Source organism: Sphaeramia orbicularis, chromosome 8 (assembly GCF_902148855.1).
Source record: "Sphaeramia orbicularis chromosome 8, fSphaOr1.1, whole genome shotgun sequence".
NCBI classification, from domain to species: Eukaryota; Metazoa; Chordata; class Actinopteri; order Kurtiformes; family Apogonidae; genus Sphaeramia; species Sphaeramia orbicularis.
Genome location: NC_043964.1, coordinates 46307623 through 46324482, shown reverse-complemented (window position 1 = coordinate 46324482; position 16860 = coordinate 46307623). Strand labels below are relative to the sequence as shown.

Here is a 16860-nt window from a genome sequence, read left to right as displayed (position 1 = left end):
AGCTCTGTGATGACTTTTGATCACTCTTCTTTTGGTCCATAAACAACTTACCTCTGTTTTGTCCATGTTCAGCTGAAGGTAATTGTGGCACATCCATTCATTTATTTGCTCTATACATTTACCCAGGATCTGTATGGGACCATGGTCACTTGATGACACTCAGATATGAAACTGTGTGTCATTGGCTTAGTTGTGATAGCTTATTTTGTTGTGTCTTATGATCTGAGCCAGTGGAAGCAAGTACGTATTAAATAAAATAAGTCCCAGAACGGAGCCTCGGGAAACTCCACACTTCATTTTTCTCTCTTCATATTTTAAATTAATATATAAACTCAGGTTATGTAGCCGCAGTCGCTGTGGCTGCTCTGGATTCTATTTTTATAAACTAAAACCCATCACTCCACACACTAGGTTTTATCGTTCTGTTCTGACACAAAATAGTCCCTATCTTTCAGATAAGGGCTAGAGCAACAAGTAAGGGAGACAAGGGACATCCCTGTTTTGTGCCCTGTGATAAAGTAAAATAACTAGAGGAAATATCATTTGTGTGAATGCTGGCTTGAGGCAAACTATAAAACAATCAAATCCGGCGTGACTGTGGCTCAGTTGGTAGAGCTGGTCATCCAATGACCAGTCGGCGGTTCAAATCCTGCCTCCGACTGTTCACATGTCAAAGTGTCGTTGGGCAAGACACTGAACCCTAAATTGCTCAATCGAGAAGTAGCCTGCCATTTTAGTTGGTGGTCCAAAAGCCTACTCGGCTAATCACCATGTTTATATAAGTTGCACAAGAGCGGAACAGAAGGCACTCAGCATCAGTTATTGGAAGCTAATCAAATTCAGTCTGAAAATCAAGTCGCTTTTTTTGCAAACTAGTAGTTGAGTAGAATGTGCCTATGTCACAGAACTTTGATATCAGGTCTTGAAGTCTTGTTTTGTAGTCTCTGTTGGTATGAGCAGAGTATGAAATAATTTGTCTGTGCAAATATGTTTTAAGGGAGACCCACAGAAACGAAAATGAGACAGTATCATTTTTATTGAAGGTTATATATTCATCAACAGTAGAAGTAATGAAACCATTAAACGTCTCATCTGAAAGTAGCAAAGAGATAAACCTCTAGGGTGAGGAAAAGAAGGCTGGCTCATAAGTTTGACATCTGTTGCAGCTATCCAGGTGCATAAAACCAGCGCACCTTTCTGGCAGCCCCGCAGCTGTTTTCCATGAATGACTTACCTGCTGGGGGCGTGGTTAATTCTACAAATGTTTGATCATTGACTTTTTCATCTGTATGTGTGGAAAAGAAAGGTAAAAAGAACAGAAACGGAACTCAACTCTGTCTTCTTTAAAACAAAGAATGTCATGCAAAAGTTGGTGCCGAAACCTGGGAATGGAGAAATGACAAGATGAAAAGTTTTATTAGATGTATGTCAAGAATGAAGACAGAAAATAAGAATGGCTGACTGTCTAAGAAAGAAAAGAGCTTCAGTCCGTGCTTCTACAAACAAAATACTAAATAAAGTGGATAATGAACTTGAGTAAAGAAGCAACGGATTCTGATTTGCACGAGGAGCTTTTGGAACGGCTGTTGTTAAAAGAAGAATGTTTGGATAAAATTGACGGAGAAATCGAGGAACAACACTGGTGTCTCACAGACAGAAGGTCCTGGGTTCGATTCCAACACCAGTCGATGGCGGTGGGACCTTTCTGTGTGGAGTTTGCATGTTCTCCCCGTGTCTGTGTGGGTTCCACCATGCACTGATTGGTTAATTTAAATTGCCCATACGTGTGAATGTGAGAGTGATTGTTTGTCTCTATATGTCAGTCTTGAGATGAACTGGTCACATGTACAGGGTGAACCCCGCGTTCGCCCATCAGTAGCTGAGATAGGCTCCAAGCGACCCCCGTGACCCTAATAAGGATAAAGCGGGTTCAGAAAATGAAAGGATAAATGAAGTGTTAGTGATTCCCACCAAAATGTGTGCTAGTGTTTCCCGCCACACTAATGGTGGCAAATTCAAATGGAATGTACATGTTGCAATATTTAGTCTGTAATGTCGCTTCGAAAGGGCCAAAGGCCTTGGGGGATCCCACCAGGAAACTAGAGGGAAGAGAACTTAGGACATATTTGATAAAATGTCGGAATGGTATGAATTTTTGAAAAAACTAGGCATTTTGGTGACCTTTAACCTACAACATGACCTTTACATTAGACTTTTCATAGTGCAAAGTACTTTTACGATACAATATGGCATTGACAAGATCATTAAATGGCCCATCATGAACATATTTATACATTGCGCTGGACAAAAGACAGGAGAAGCTGTGAAAGTTGCGATTTTCAGAGTTAAAAAAGTAATTTTCGGGGTGGGGTTTGGACCAAAATTTCAAAAAAAATTACACAGGAGGGCTTAGAACATCTTGTAGCATCAGAAAATCAGGGCTAATGTGGTATTTGATATTAAGCCCCCCCCCCACTTGTATCCTGGTGCTCCACTTTCAAAAGGAGAGAGGTTACTGATGCTGATGTCCTATCTGCTGCGACGCAGTTTAACCGGTGAAACACTTACTAAGTTGCTGGAAATGTTTACCATAATGTTCCCAGGCTCCCATAATGTTACCATCCTCACATTATGTGTTCCACAAAGAATTTGGGTACTGTTGGTATCAGTATTAATTTGGGGGTACTTAAATTGTACTTTTTTTTTTTTTTTTTAAACAAACATATGTTATGCCAGTATAACAAAAATTGTCATTTTTGATTTCACATACACATCAGACAAACGTTTGTCTCTGTGTGAGTTCATAACACTTTACATGCAAATCAGGTTCACTTACACCACTGCTCACTCTTCAGCACCTGACCTGTTGCCACACGATAGGATATAAAATATCTTACGGTATACCACAAAGAAACCAGTATGTGTGAAAATATAATAAACTTCTCTCAAAAGGATAAGCATAAGTAGAAGTCAAGTATACTTAAACCTAAGGCATAAATACATACTTAAGTATATCTTAATCAAAAGTTTAAGTTTAGGTGAAAGTATAGGTAAAATATATTTAGACTTTTAGTATAATTTTTAGTACAAGCCAAGTATACTTTACATTAACTTTGTTAAGTATATCTCTGATAAGTGCATAGAAAGTAAACTAAAAGCATACTCTATTATTTTTAGTTTAAACAAAGTATACTTGAAGTACACTTGAACATACTTTTTTTTTTGGTAAGGGCTGTTATGCTTCCTTTTAGGACTACTCTGAGAAGACCAGTACAATTGGTTTGTCCTCTTGAACTTTTTTAGTGATGAATTAACTGGAGTCACTCTCATCGGCTGGGAGTGTGTTGCAGCTATCCAGGTGCATAAAACCAGAGCACCTTTCTGACAGTCCCGCTGCTGTTTTCCATGAATGACTTACCTGCTGGGGGTGTGGTTATTTTTACAAATGTTTGTTCATTGACTTTTTCATCTGTATGTGTGTATGTGTGGAAAAGCAAAGTGAAAAGAAAAGAAACGGAACTCAACTCTGTCTTGTTTAAAACAAAGAATGTCATGCAAAAACATCAACATTAAGGGGTACATAGTTCAAAATAACTGAGTGATACTCAGATAAACCTGGGCGCTTCTATGAAACTGGGTACATTTTGGTATCTGACAATTTGCCAGCTTTTGTTGTTTTTTTTTTAATAAAAAAGAAATTTAGACATATTTCCTCCCAGGATGTACCTAATGATGACCTCAGAAAAATGCCAAAAATTATTCTCTTGCTATGAGCCATCCCAAAATTAATGAATTTTTTTATAATATTGGGGCCAAAATTACGACCATTATTGGGACATAAAAAGCTACCTAGGTGTCAGTGCATTTTAGCTAGACCACATGGCTTGAAACGGTCTCATATAGCACTATAAAAAAAAAAAGACACTGTATTAAATGTGTCGATCCCAGTGTTTTTCTCTAACCCAGACATGCAGGTTTTTAATTAACTGGGAGTCTCATTCCAGGTTTTGTATGCAACCCATTGTGTCCACTTGCGTTACATGCAGAACCCGCCCATTTAAACACATATAAATCACGAATGATTTTGTAACAGTGGTCATTTTTATGAAAAACTCTGCCTTGCATAATTAGTTCAATTCCCAAAATGCACCTGTGAGAGAATAAAGAGATATTTAAAAAAGATACTAGCACATAATTTGTGTGTCCTTTTGACCATGTTACATGCAGATTTTGTAATGGGACTAGTACAGAGGCTGAACCCAATTGCAAGACCGAAAGACTGACGTGAGTTCGAGGGTGTTTATTGAACACTAACAAAAAAGAAGACACAACACAGAATAATTAGTGAATCTGTGATGACGCTGTGTCCGGGTCTTGACATCTGGGCCGTGAGTTGAAACAGCTGATGACCAGCGTGGCCGAGCCGGGAAAAACCCAACGGAACCCCGACTAGGAACAAACAAAGGGAGGTCAAAAAACAGACCAGGTCATACACGGGAGAGCAGATCATAAGGCAACGGTACATGAGGGACAGGCAAAAACTCATGGTCAGTGGAGGCTGAGGTACCAAAGGGAGCAAGGTTATTATCGTTAACGAAAACGAACGAAATGACGAAAACTAAAATTGAAAAAACATTTTCGTTAACTGAAATTAATAAAAACTCTAATTAAAAGAAAAAACGATAACTAACTGAAACTGTTTTGTGAACTTACAAAATTAACTAAAGCGTATAAATATTATGGATACAATTCCCTTCGTTTTCGTCTTTGTCAATGTCGGATTGATATGAAATTCATTTCTTTGGCTCCAGCAGTTTGAGCTGGTGACACCATACGACACTACACAGTCTGTCATGTCTGTTCACTGGTGGTTTCCAGTGGTCTTCTGGTCCCCACTCTACCTGGAACATACAGACTAAAGCTGGGACACAGCAGCACAGTCCTGTCTGGGGTTTACTGGAGTGACACATGGGTCGGGTTTTTTTTTTTTTTGGCGTACCGTGTGCGCGCGTGAGTGACAGAGACAGAGCAGAGCTAAAGGACAAACAGGACTAGCATCCAGGTTAAAACTGGAGAGTTTATCACCATGAAAAGGCCTTCCAAGCCCTGAACTGCACAGTTTAGAAGAGGAGAAAAGAGGAGGAGGAAAAGTAATCCAATTACAGAGGTATGGAACCTGTTAGAATGTTAAAAACGTTTGATGTTACTAGCTACAGCTAGCTGAACTGAACTGAAGCAAAGTTGGCTAATAATGGAACTGGAGATGATTAAGATATGAGAGATCTGCTAAGGTGTGGTTTACTGATGAGGAACTGGGTTATATATGTTTATAAGTGGTTTATATATGTTTCTATCTGCTTTAACTGCTGGTTAGCTGGTTTATATATGTTCCTATCTGCTTTAACTGCTGGTTAGCTGGTTTATATATGTTTCTGTCTGCTTTAACTGCTGGTTAGCTGGTTTATATATGTTCCTATCTGCTTTAACTGCTGGTTAGCTGGTTTATATATGTTTCTATCTGCTTTAACTGCTGGTTAGCTGGTTTATATGTGTTTCTATCTGCTTTAACTGCTGGTTAGCTGGTTTATAATATGTTCCTATCTGCTTTAACTGCTGGTTAGCTGGTTTATATATGTTTCTATCTGGTTTAACTGCTGGTTAGCTGGTTTATATATGTTTCTGTCTGGTTTAACTGCTGGTTAGCTGGTTTATATATGTTTCTATCTGCTTTAACTGCTGGTTAGCTGGTTTATATATGTTTCTATCTGCTTTAACTGCTGGTTAGCTGGTTTATATATGTTTCTATCTGCTTTAACTGCTGGTTAGCTGGTTATATATGTTTCTATCTGCTTTAACTGCTGGTTAGCTGGTTATATATGTTTCTATCTGCTTTAACTGCTGGTTAATATATGTTTCTATCTGCTTTAACTGCCGGTTTAGCTGGTTTATATATGTTTCTATCTGCTTTAACTGCTGGTTAGCTGGTTATATATGTTTCTATCTGCTTTAACTGCTGGCTGCTTTGTGCATCTCCTCTCATGCTTTGCACATCTTCGCATTGTTTCACGTAAGTGACGTTGTGTATGGATTGCACCCCCCCTCAACCTGCTATAGGGAATTTATACATTGTACGGTACATTGTGTCTCTGCTCAGTCCATGAGCCGCCCTAACCCGACCCCCAAATAAAGTGTCCAGGGTAACCCATATCTGTGCCTCACTAATTTCTTTGAATAGGATGATGAGGAAGATAAAATATATGAAATAACTAAAACTAATACTAAAACTAAACTAAACTAAAACTAAGCATTCAGAAAAAAACGATAACTAATAAAAACTAACAAACCTGCTCTAAAAACTAATTAAAACTAACTGAATAAGAGAAAAAAAAGTCAAAACTAATTAAAACTAAACTATAATTAAAAATCCAAAACTATTATAACCTTGAAAGGGAGTAGGCAGAATCGGAGTCGGGTAAACAAACCAGGTCATAGACGAGCAGGCAAAAACAGGAACGGGCAGAATCGGTGGTCGAAAGACGAAACGGGTCACAACAGGCAGACAGACTGACAGGATCCAAAACGCTGGTAAGTGAGCACACGAGTGTAGAACACAAACTGGCAAACAAACGGGGGAAGACACAGGCTTTAAATACACAAGAGGGCGGGAAGACTATTGGACACAGGTGGAACACATCAGGGTGGAGTCAGGTCATCAGCACAGATGAAACAATCAAGGAAGGGAAGTAAAGACACCAGACATGACACATGAGGGAAACTTAACAAAATAAAACAGGAAATGACAGACAACGTAAATGACAGACAACATAAATGACAGACAAATCCAGACACAGTCTGGGAGCCGACATGACAGTTTTTTGTATTAAATATGATGTAAAATGATATAAAGATGTGTTTTATCTGAAAAATAGTTTCTCTTTTCTCTCAGTAAATATTTATTTTTAAAATAGACTCAAAGTGCTTCCAAACTTGCTTCATAACATTGGTTTACATCTGGTTTGAAATTTTAGCCCCCATGTCTTATTTTTAGGTACCAGTTTCATAGAAGCACCCAGCTACTTTGGGAATAAGAGAACCATCCACAAAAAAAAAAAAAAAAAAAAAGAAATAAAAATAAAAATAATAATAATATGCGAAAACAATCCATGTACCTGAGAAAAAAATTAATATGCTTTGGTGATGGGATTATAAAACCACCAAGGGTCTGCAAATCTATTCTGATGCATAAAGTCAGAAATAGATTTGGACATAGAAAACTTAGTCAGACTTTAGGGATTCGACCAGTCTAAGACAGGGTCAATATTGAGATTGTTATGGAAATGTTCAACTGATAACCCACACACAAAGAGGCGGAGAGAAAGTTAGAGTTAAAATAAATAAATGCATTTATTGAGAAGTCAGTCACAGAGAAACTCTGTAAGTGAAGTCTGATTAAACAAGAGAAAACTAAAGATTATATAGAACCAAATCCAACCCCCTCAAACTATGATGTCATTCCTTACGTACATCGTACCACCCCATACTACTCCTTCTCTGCTCCGTGAAGAGGTCATGATGACCTCTCCACTCTAACCTTGCTTGGATCCAATCTGGAGTGCAGGCGCCATTCTCTATCTACACATTCAGACATTTAGGTGTTTGGGTTTTAACTCAAGGCAAGAACTCTGTTCCTGGGTTGGGGGTGTTACAGAGTGGTAAACATCACACATAATGAATAATGACTCAGCATTAAAAGAAGATGTACTAACAGTATAAAATATAAAGAGTATAAAATATAAAAAGTAAATTTTTCCACCACATTTCCTCCCTTTTGATTATTCAACCGAATCAATCATGCAAAAACATAAAATTTACGTACGAGTATCAATAAATGATTATAAATGATTATCAACCCAAAGACAACCTAATTAAGCCATATTTCTCCAGATATTCTCCAGATAAATTATATGTAGCCAAATTTCCAGACTTTGTGTCTTTTTTCTTTTTAGATCAGGTTTGACATTGGAGGACAAATAGCAAAATACTATGAAAAAAAATACTATAAACATCCACCCATGATCTATCTGCTTTTTGACATCAGTCAGAACAGTAATTTCCAGCTTCACAATTTTTGTTCATTTGACAGAATTACACGTTGCTTTCTTCATACACCATCAAATCATCATCAAGATCATCTAAGTCATCAAAATCATAATCATCATCATCATCATCAATCACTTCATGCTATACCATACTAAAAGTACCAATCACACTGCTAATCATTGAACGTATTATTGGAATGATGCAACAGGATAATCCGAGGAGTAATACAAACACACCAAAAATCACAGCAATAATTTTCATCAACATTGCCTTCCATCCCCCAGACAGCAGCCAGCCCCAAAAATCCCAGCCTGTTGTAGTGTATGCAGTGTTTTCCTCATGTAGGACTCGTCTAGGGTGATCAAACTGATTGTGGAAACATCAGGTACATAGGTACAACACTGGTCGCCATTAAGATGACAGACACCTCCCTTTTCGGCCAATAGGAGATCTAAAGGTGCCCTATTCTGTAATGCGACAGTGCGGAGAGCTTTCATCTCACTGGTCATTAAACCCCTGTTCAACAGACGCAGTGAGATTCTCTAGCTCCACAGAAAGTTCTTCTATGTACCAAGCTAAACAATCAGGGCCGTACATGGGAATAATACTGATTACAAACTTATGGCCACCTGAAATCTGATCCCGTTTTACACGGGTGTGAGGCGGTGACATAACTGGGCTGATGGTCAATTTGGAGGTAGCTGGAACCAAATAAGAGAGGTGACATGTACCTGCCCATCATGCTGGGAAATACAAATAAGAGTGTTGACCACACGTCCACACCATATCTGTAGGACAGCCATACCCATAATCAGAAGGAGTTAGAGCTACGGTGGCATTATATGACATTAAAAATAAAATAAAATAAAATAAAATAAAAATATGAGGTCTTAGCATCATAATGTGTCAGTGGGGATGGTGTACCTAGTAATGCCGTGAGATTGTAAAGGACTATAACTGGAGAAAAGTAAATTTATCAGCCCTTTTTTCGCATGCTACCTTGAGAGTAATGTTACACCCAGATGTGTGTCCCAAATTATACCGTGTGTGTTCTGTGACTGGGGAATGGAAGCAAAACTGTGGAGTGAAAAAAAGATTAGACAGATCTCTGAGCCGAAAACCAACATTTTTCTGTACCATAGTAATATTAGTGTCTCTAGAGAAATTTCTTGGATTTCTGAAGGAAGGTCACGTTGGGTCTCAACCCCAGCCAGGGGTACGCCGTGACAGACGGCCACTGTCCATTTTATCATTGTCAATAGTGTGTGATTGATCGAGAGAGGATAAGGAGCGAACAGAGTATCTTCATGTGAGCTGTGTGGCATCAAACTACACACATAGCATGACTGATTAGTGACACGTCGTGTCAGATCACGTGTCACTCGCCACCATGTGTTATCGCTAGTCGTGGTGATCAATGAGGTGGAGGTCACGTCCGTGACGTCCCCGAAGCTCCTCTGACCCTAGCTGTCCTCCGACAGACCAGGGTGCAAACAGGAATGTGATGCGGTGGTGAAGGATCAGATACCTGATAGAATGTGTCCATGTACCACATGTACAGGCACAGGAGGGTGATGCAGATGACAGCTGACCCTTTGATCACCTCCATCGTCGTCGAATCAGTGTATGTGTGGGGCAGGGGGTCTTCAGTCACTCGCCAGTGACCAGGCAAAGGATAAGTGTATATGAGACGTCACTGGGGTCGTTACCACCGCTAGGTTTCAACCAGTGAGTCTTGTGAGTGTAGGTGCGTGATACAGCTGTGTCCAGCTCCGGTGTCCAGTCGTCCAGTCTACGCTGTCGATCGATGCTCCGGCCCGTCCTCGGCTGCAGCAGTTGGCGGTTCTCCCAGAAACCGCTTACAGTGGAGCGCATGGATCCACATGGCAAGTTCAGCAACCTTGACCACTGTGTGCGTCGTCAGGAGCACCTGGAAAGGGCCTCGCCACCTGCGCTGTTTCCAGTGCTTTCGTCTGAAGTCCCGAACCAGGATCCAATCCCCTGGCTGCAGCGGATGGAGCAGCCCCTCTGCAGGAACCGGTAGTGCTGATTTCACCAGTACCTGTACTTGAGAGAATTCAGAGGAGAGTTTCCTACACTAAGACAACATGTCATGCTCCAACAATGATGTCAACCCGGTTGGTTGGGGGCCTGGAGACCTGTATATGGGGTCTCCCAAACATAATCTCAAAAGGACTCAGCCCACTTCGACTCCTACGTCTCATTCTCATTTGCATGAGAACCAGAGGTAGGGCCTTGACCCAGTTAAGACCTGTTTCCTCACAACATTTAGCCAGTTTTGATTTTAGGGTGCTATTTTCCCTTTCAATAGCCCCCCCTTTGTGGATGGTATGCACAGTGTGTTTTGAGGTCAAAACCTAGCATTTCCCCTAACTCAGTTAGTGCTGTGTTCACAAAGTGGGACCCATCGTCTGATGAGATCCTCTTTGGGATCCCCCAACAAAACAAAACAAAATTTCAGTTACCAAAGCCTTAGCCACTGCAGAGCTGTCTGCATGCTTTGCAGGAAAACATTTATCTAACATTCCTCCCTTAGACACATGATCTACGCCATGTGTCAGCTTAGCAAACCAGGGGAAGAAATGTTTGGGCCGACAAGGTCGTCCATCAGCTGCCTCAAGTGAAACAAAAGACACAAGCCTGTGAAGAAGGACAACAAAGGAGAAGGTCATCAACATACTGTAAAGGAGCAACACCTGGTGGGAGGTCAAGGTGGGACAGCGAGTCGGCCAAAATCGAATTGTAAATGGTTGGGGCCTCGCAATACCCCTGAGACATGCGCGTCCATGTGTACATTTTGTTTCTGAACTGAAACGCGAACCAATATTGGCTACCTGCATGCACGGGAACAGATGTGAACGCGTTCGAAAGGTCAATGACAGAAAAGTGAGATGCAGACGGCGGAATTTGTGATAAAATCGTGTGTGGATTTGGGACCGTGGGTATGCGTGGAACCACGGCTTTGTTTACCGCCTGTAGGTCTTGAATAAACCTCCATGTGTCTGGGTCAGGAGGGTTCGCACTTTTTTCCACAGGAAAAATTGGGGTCCTGACCGGTGAATCAGGACATGGAACTATAATTCCCACATTCAAATAAGCTTAGAACTCGGACTGTTTTTGACATGGCCTGTAATCAGATCGCGGGGTAATGATGACCAGTGGGCAGTTCCGGACGAGACCCACATCATGTGGACCAGTAGCCCAGACACCAGGTGGGATATCAGCCAGTTTGGGTGGCACGGAGACGGGTGAGAGGCCTGTGGGAGATGTAGACATACAGGTCAGCGCTTCATCATTTAACAACTGTACAGTTTTCTGACAGTGAAACACTGATATCATGCTCTGTCTGTATACCCCCAGTCGGGGAGCGAACATGATGGCCGGGTCAGAGGTGGGACACAAATCTGACACCTGCAAGGCCTTTTCCACAAACGGGCCCACGTCTTTCCAATCTGCATGGCATGGTTTGGAAAGAGCAACATGCGTGGTGCAGCACCAAGCCTGTAAAAAGAATGTTGATTATCAGTCAGTGACACAGACAATGCCCAAAAAAATATGAATCCCAAAACATGTAACCAGTTGTGAGCTTATCAGACTGTGTGAAAAAACTTTTCCTCATATGTGGGGTCAGGGCCTCCAGGACTGAAATGAGAAGCACACTATAAATCATTTGGGGGTGAGACATAAGCGCCAGGCTGAAGTCTGCTGTCACTTAGCTCGACCCATTTTTCTGTAATTTGGGGGGAACAGACTTTCCAGTGGTATACAGAATCTGGTAACCCAGCAGCATACCTAACCACTGTGTGTGCGTACACACAATGTGAGTGGAGATCTGTGCCTGCGACTGTGTTTTGTTGAGTTATCGTTAACCCCTCTGGACCCGATTCAAGTTTTACCCCCAATTTGCACATCAAATCCCGCCCACACAAATTAATGGGACAGACGGGTGCGAGTAAAAAAAGAATGTTAGAAAGTACATTCTTGTGAAACACATGTCAACGGAACAGTAAAGCTCTCTCTGTCCTGTTTACCACCAGCCGACACAGAAATAATAGTTTTTCCACTCAACTTTAGTGTAGGTGTTAAGTCTACATGTCTGATCACAGAGTATGTAGCTCCACTATCTACTAAAAACAATAACTTAAACCTGCTTATAGTAAGATCAACCACAGGGAGCTTCTGATAGGAGTCAGTACACAGCTGAGCGTGTGTGTGTGTGTGTGTGTGTGTGTGTGTGTGTGTCACCTCCTCCTCCCTTGGGCAGTGCAGCAGAAGCTGTAGTGGGTGTGGAATCCGTGTCTGGAGACCCGCCCTCCAGGGCCGCGAGCCAATCCCCTGCCCCGTTCCCTCCACGTGGCTGTCTCCGCCCCGCCTTCTCTGTGGGCAGTCCCTTTTCCCATGTCCTGGTTGGCCACAGAGGTGGCCCACCCCTCCACATGTCAGACCACCCCTTTCCGGGTGTAGGTGGGCCTCGAGTGTTCTCCGGTCCCCGCCCCCGCTGCTCCCCGGTGGGGGGGGGGGTCGGGCGGACCAGTCCGGAGTGTCTGATGAAAGTGACCCCTGCCCTGCGTCTGGAATCTTCCACTGTCTCATCAGGCCTGTTTCAGGTTTGTCCATGCAGACAGACAGCCTCAGGTGGGAAAAAACGTCCGGCAGAGGCTAGGGGTCATCTGTGCAGCCAGAAGCCGCCTGAGTTCGGACCCGGTGGGTCTGTGTTCATTGCAGAAAGTCCCTCGGATGGATCAGGTAGATGTTTCAGTGAATGTCCATGCCCTGAACACCACAACAGGACCGGCTGGTCCGCTGACTTCCACCGTGGGCATTTGTGCAGCTGTGCCAGAAGTCAGCCCTCCCCCCTGCCTGCAGCAGCGGGGGTGGAGTTGGGTTGTGTGGAGTCCGGCTCCGGTGGTGGAGAAGGCCGGGGGTCAGCAGACCTGGGGGGCCTGCTGGGGGCCCGTTGACGTTTGGCCGGTTCTGGAATTACGGCTGAGTGTTCCGGGAGGGGGGGGGGCGGGTTCTCGCGGCGTCTTTGTGGGCAGGCGTCCAGACCCGGACACCAACTTCGCTGCCTGCACAGAAACACAAGGGGGGGGGCCTATGGTATATGGTAAAGTGGCGGAGCTCAAGCTCCTTGACAATCGAAAATATAACTGTTTCATCTGTATAATCTGTTTTATATCTGTTTTTATAACCAGCAGCATAATTTACCAGATCTTACAGACGTAGCACAGACGTCGCACAAAAATACAAGGGAAGTATAAAGTTATGAATGAAAAGAAGTGGTTTAAATATTCTAACAAATTAGGCATAAAGGGAAAAAAACACAGCTAGATGGTGTCATCTACGGTTACACATGCCTCAGTTTGTTTTTGCTTCATTCACCACATCTCAAAACATTTGTTACAAGTTTCCTATTGTTTAAATTCCCTGACCTTGTTTTTTTTCTCTCTCTTTGCCTCCCTTTAACTCATTCAGTTTTTGCACACCCAAAGTTGGCGTTTTAGGAAAAATACCCATGTTTACCCAATAATCAGCACATTCAAGCACAATTTCCCCATATTTTCTTTTTACCCATGGGTTTTGGAATAGGGGCCTCTCTGTCCACACCCCCGTCACTGTGCCCCGGCCGGTTTCCCATTTTTACACTTAGAACGTCTTCTAAGTGGTTTTTGTTCCTTGGCGAACAGAATACTAAAAAACCCTGATTTTTCTTTTCAGTTGTCAGCGAAAAAATCACCTAAAACGCTTTCAAGTTTGTTATAAACTTTACTCTACTGTATTTACATACAGTAGCAACCTTATACGATTTTTCTTTTTGGTTGAAGGCAGGCGAAAAAATCTCCCAAAAACGCCTGTACTCTATTGCATTTGCATACACTAGCAACCTTATACGATTTTCTTTTTGGTTGAAGGCGAAAAAATCTCACAAAAACGCCTGTACTCTATTGTATTTGCATACAATGGCAACCCGACTCAGGTCTATATATATGTATATATATATATATATATATATATATATATATATATATATATATACTTATTCTTATTTTTTATTTATTATTTTTTTATTTTTTTATTTTATTTTATTCTCTCTTTTTTTTAATATATATATAAACCCGAATCGCACGCCACTATTGTTTCAGTGACGTACCCAGTGACGTGAGTTTGGAACACAGAGAGCAAAAGGCCCAACACCCCAAACTGTAACTTTCTCACCGTGTGTGGCGTTGAACTCAGTTCTGATTCCAGTGGTGAGACGGGCGGGGCTCGGGGCCGGTCCCCCGTCTGCGGTGTCGTTTTACCACGGGGCTACAGCCGCTTTTTGGCCCGTAGGATGATCAGTCCACCAACCTCCGTTCCCCGCTCGACAGCACACATGGAATCCTGCCGACAACGCCAATTTGTTATGGAAATGTTCAACTGATAACCCACACACAAAGAGGCGGAGAGAAAGTTAGAGTTAAAATAAATAAATGCATTTATTGAGAAGTCAGTCACAGAGAAACTCTGTAAGTGAAGTCTGATTAAACAAGAGAAAACTAAAGATTATATAGAACCAAATCCAACCCCCTCAAACTATGATGTCATTCCTTACGTACATCGTACCACCCCATACTACTCCTTCTCTGCTCCGTGAAGAGGTCATGATGACCTCTCCACTCTAACCTTGCTTGGATCCAATCTGGAGTGCAGGCGCCATTCTCTATCTACACATTCAGACATTTAGGTGTTTGGGTTTTAACTCAAGGCAAGAACTCTGTTCCTGGGTTGGGGGTGTTACAGAGTGGTAAACATCACACATAATGAATAATGACTCAGCATTAAAAGAAGATGTACTAACAGTATAAAATATAAAGAGTATAAAATATAAAAGTAAATTTTTCCACCACAAGATCACCAGCTGATATTAAAAGATGAGTATCCAGGAAAGGGAGGTCACTCAGTAATTTGTCTGTGAAACCTGGATTGTCAATTGGGAGCATACACATTTACTAACATTAACAGGGTTATTGCACATAATACCCACATTGCAGTATCTCTCATTTTTGTCAGCTTTTATCTTTGAAATTGTAAATTGCACTCTTTTATTAACTAAGATCGCCACACCTCTGGATTTAGAATTGAATATTGAGTGGAGCACATGTCCAACCCTTGAAAATGAGAGTCTAACAACACCCCAATCTTGTAAATGGATCTCCTATAGAAATATATCATCACTTTTTCTTTTAAATGTGAAAATATTTTTGATCTTTTAATAGGGCTATTCAAACCTTTTACATTCCAAATTATATATTTAATGCCACAAAAATTATCTGAATTCTGACTGCGTACTGGCCCTATAATGCAAACGCTAACATACTGGTTTCTCTTCAACCAAGGCTGCAATGCTGTTACACTACTTGAAAGTAACAAAATGTGTCTAATAAAAATCAAAACAAGTGGTGCCAGGCACAACAAACCCCACCCCTCTCATGTATTGTAGCTTATTTTGGCATCGATCCAGCTGATGCCATGTCTATGAATGTAGTGATGTCAGCATATCAATTGCCTCTATATATGTGCCAAGTTTGAAGTAAATTGAAACAAAATTGATGTTTTTTATAGATGCTTGAAATGTCACCCATTATAAGTAAATGGGAGGGGGGAAAAAAGATTTTAAAAATTCAATAAAAATTTGAACATTGACTTACTTTTCCCTTAATGTAACTGTGTTCATTCTGGGTCACTGGCAATCTATAAACCCAATTTGGTATGAATTCAATCAATGGTTTTGCTGCTACAGACATGTGAAATTTCACCCATTATAAGTAAACTAGCGTGTTGACCTGTGGGAATCCATCCATAATAAAATGGGGAGCAGAGTTTTTGCAGAAGTTGGTCCTAAGTTATGCAAAGTTTGTATAAACTTAGTGGTGTTAACACGCAGATTAGGAAGAAATATAATGGCACTCATTTTGTTATGTACTGAAATCCCAAATAACCGAAAAGAATTCATTCATAGTGACCTTAAAGGTCCTGTACAGAGGATTCATTTAAAGTGGATTGCAACGACACCTTCGACCGGAATCGGTGGGGTTTTTAAGGGACAAAGACTCTGTTTCCCATGAGCTCTTATGCCTACTGTTGCAAGGGCATAACTCCAGCCAAGGAATGCATTTGATTTGAAGCTATTGACTAAAGAGCGGATCCTCTTTACAACTCTACATTTCTTTTTACAAGACAGCAACTCGCAGGGTGCAAAGTGACATTTGAAACAAGACAACAAACAAACTTCATGAAGTCTGTTTGTAGCATAGTTTAATGTGAAAATGAAAGTGAAACCTAACTTTGGATATCCGACTCCTGCTTCATGTCTCTTTTACTCTGGAGCTCTGGAGTGTTACTCACAGAACGGTGTTCTAAGATGTGTCCCAATAATATACATTTGTGCTAGCTTTTCCACAAAGTATTCAAGCTTTTCATAAATGACTTCAGTCATTCATTATCTTCATCATTCTGCATTAACTAGCTGCTTCAGACTTCTGAATTCACAGTATTCTACTTGCATAACTGTCTTGTTCCCAGCAGTTTAGTATCCAGGCATGAACATTAAACTCCATACATAACCCTTTCAGTCTCACCTTACAAAGCCCTTAGTTTGTGATTGAAACAATGCTAAAGAGCTAGCCCTGTAGCTAACACAGAAGCGTTTACTAAGTGACTGAGCTACCAACAGCCACTATAGTAAAATACATGTAC

General features: G+C 41.4%; 1 long non-coding RNA gene across 1 annotated transcript; it reads right to left on the bottom strand.

The window, feature by feature from the left end:
• Positions 1-341: 341 nt before the first annotated feature.
• LOC115424757 (uncharacterized) lies at positions 342-14891 on the bottom strand. Its single transcript, XR_003936131.1, has 3 exons — positions 14878-14891; positions 14330-14332; positions 342-427 (listed from the first exon to the last, which is right to left on the bottom strand). It is a non-coding gene; the product is annotated as an uncharacterized LOC115424757 (long non-coding RNA).
• Positions 14892-16860: the final 1969 nt, after the last annotated feature.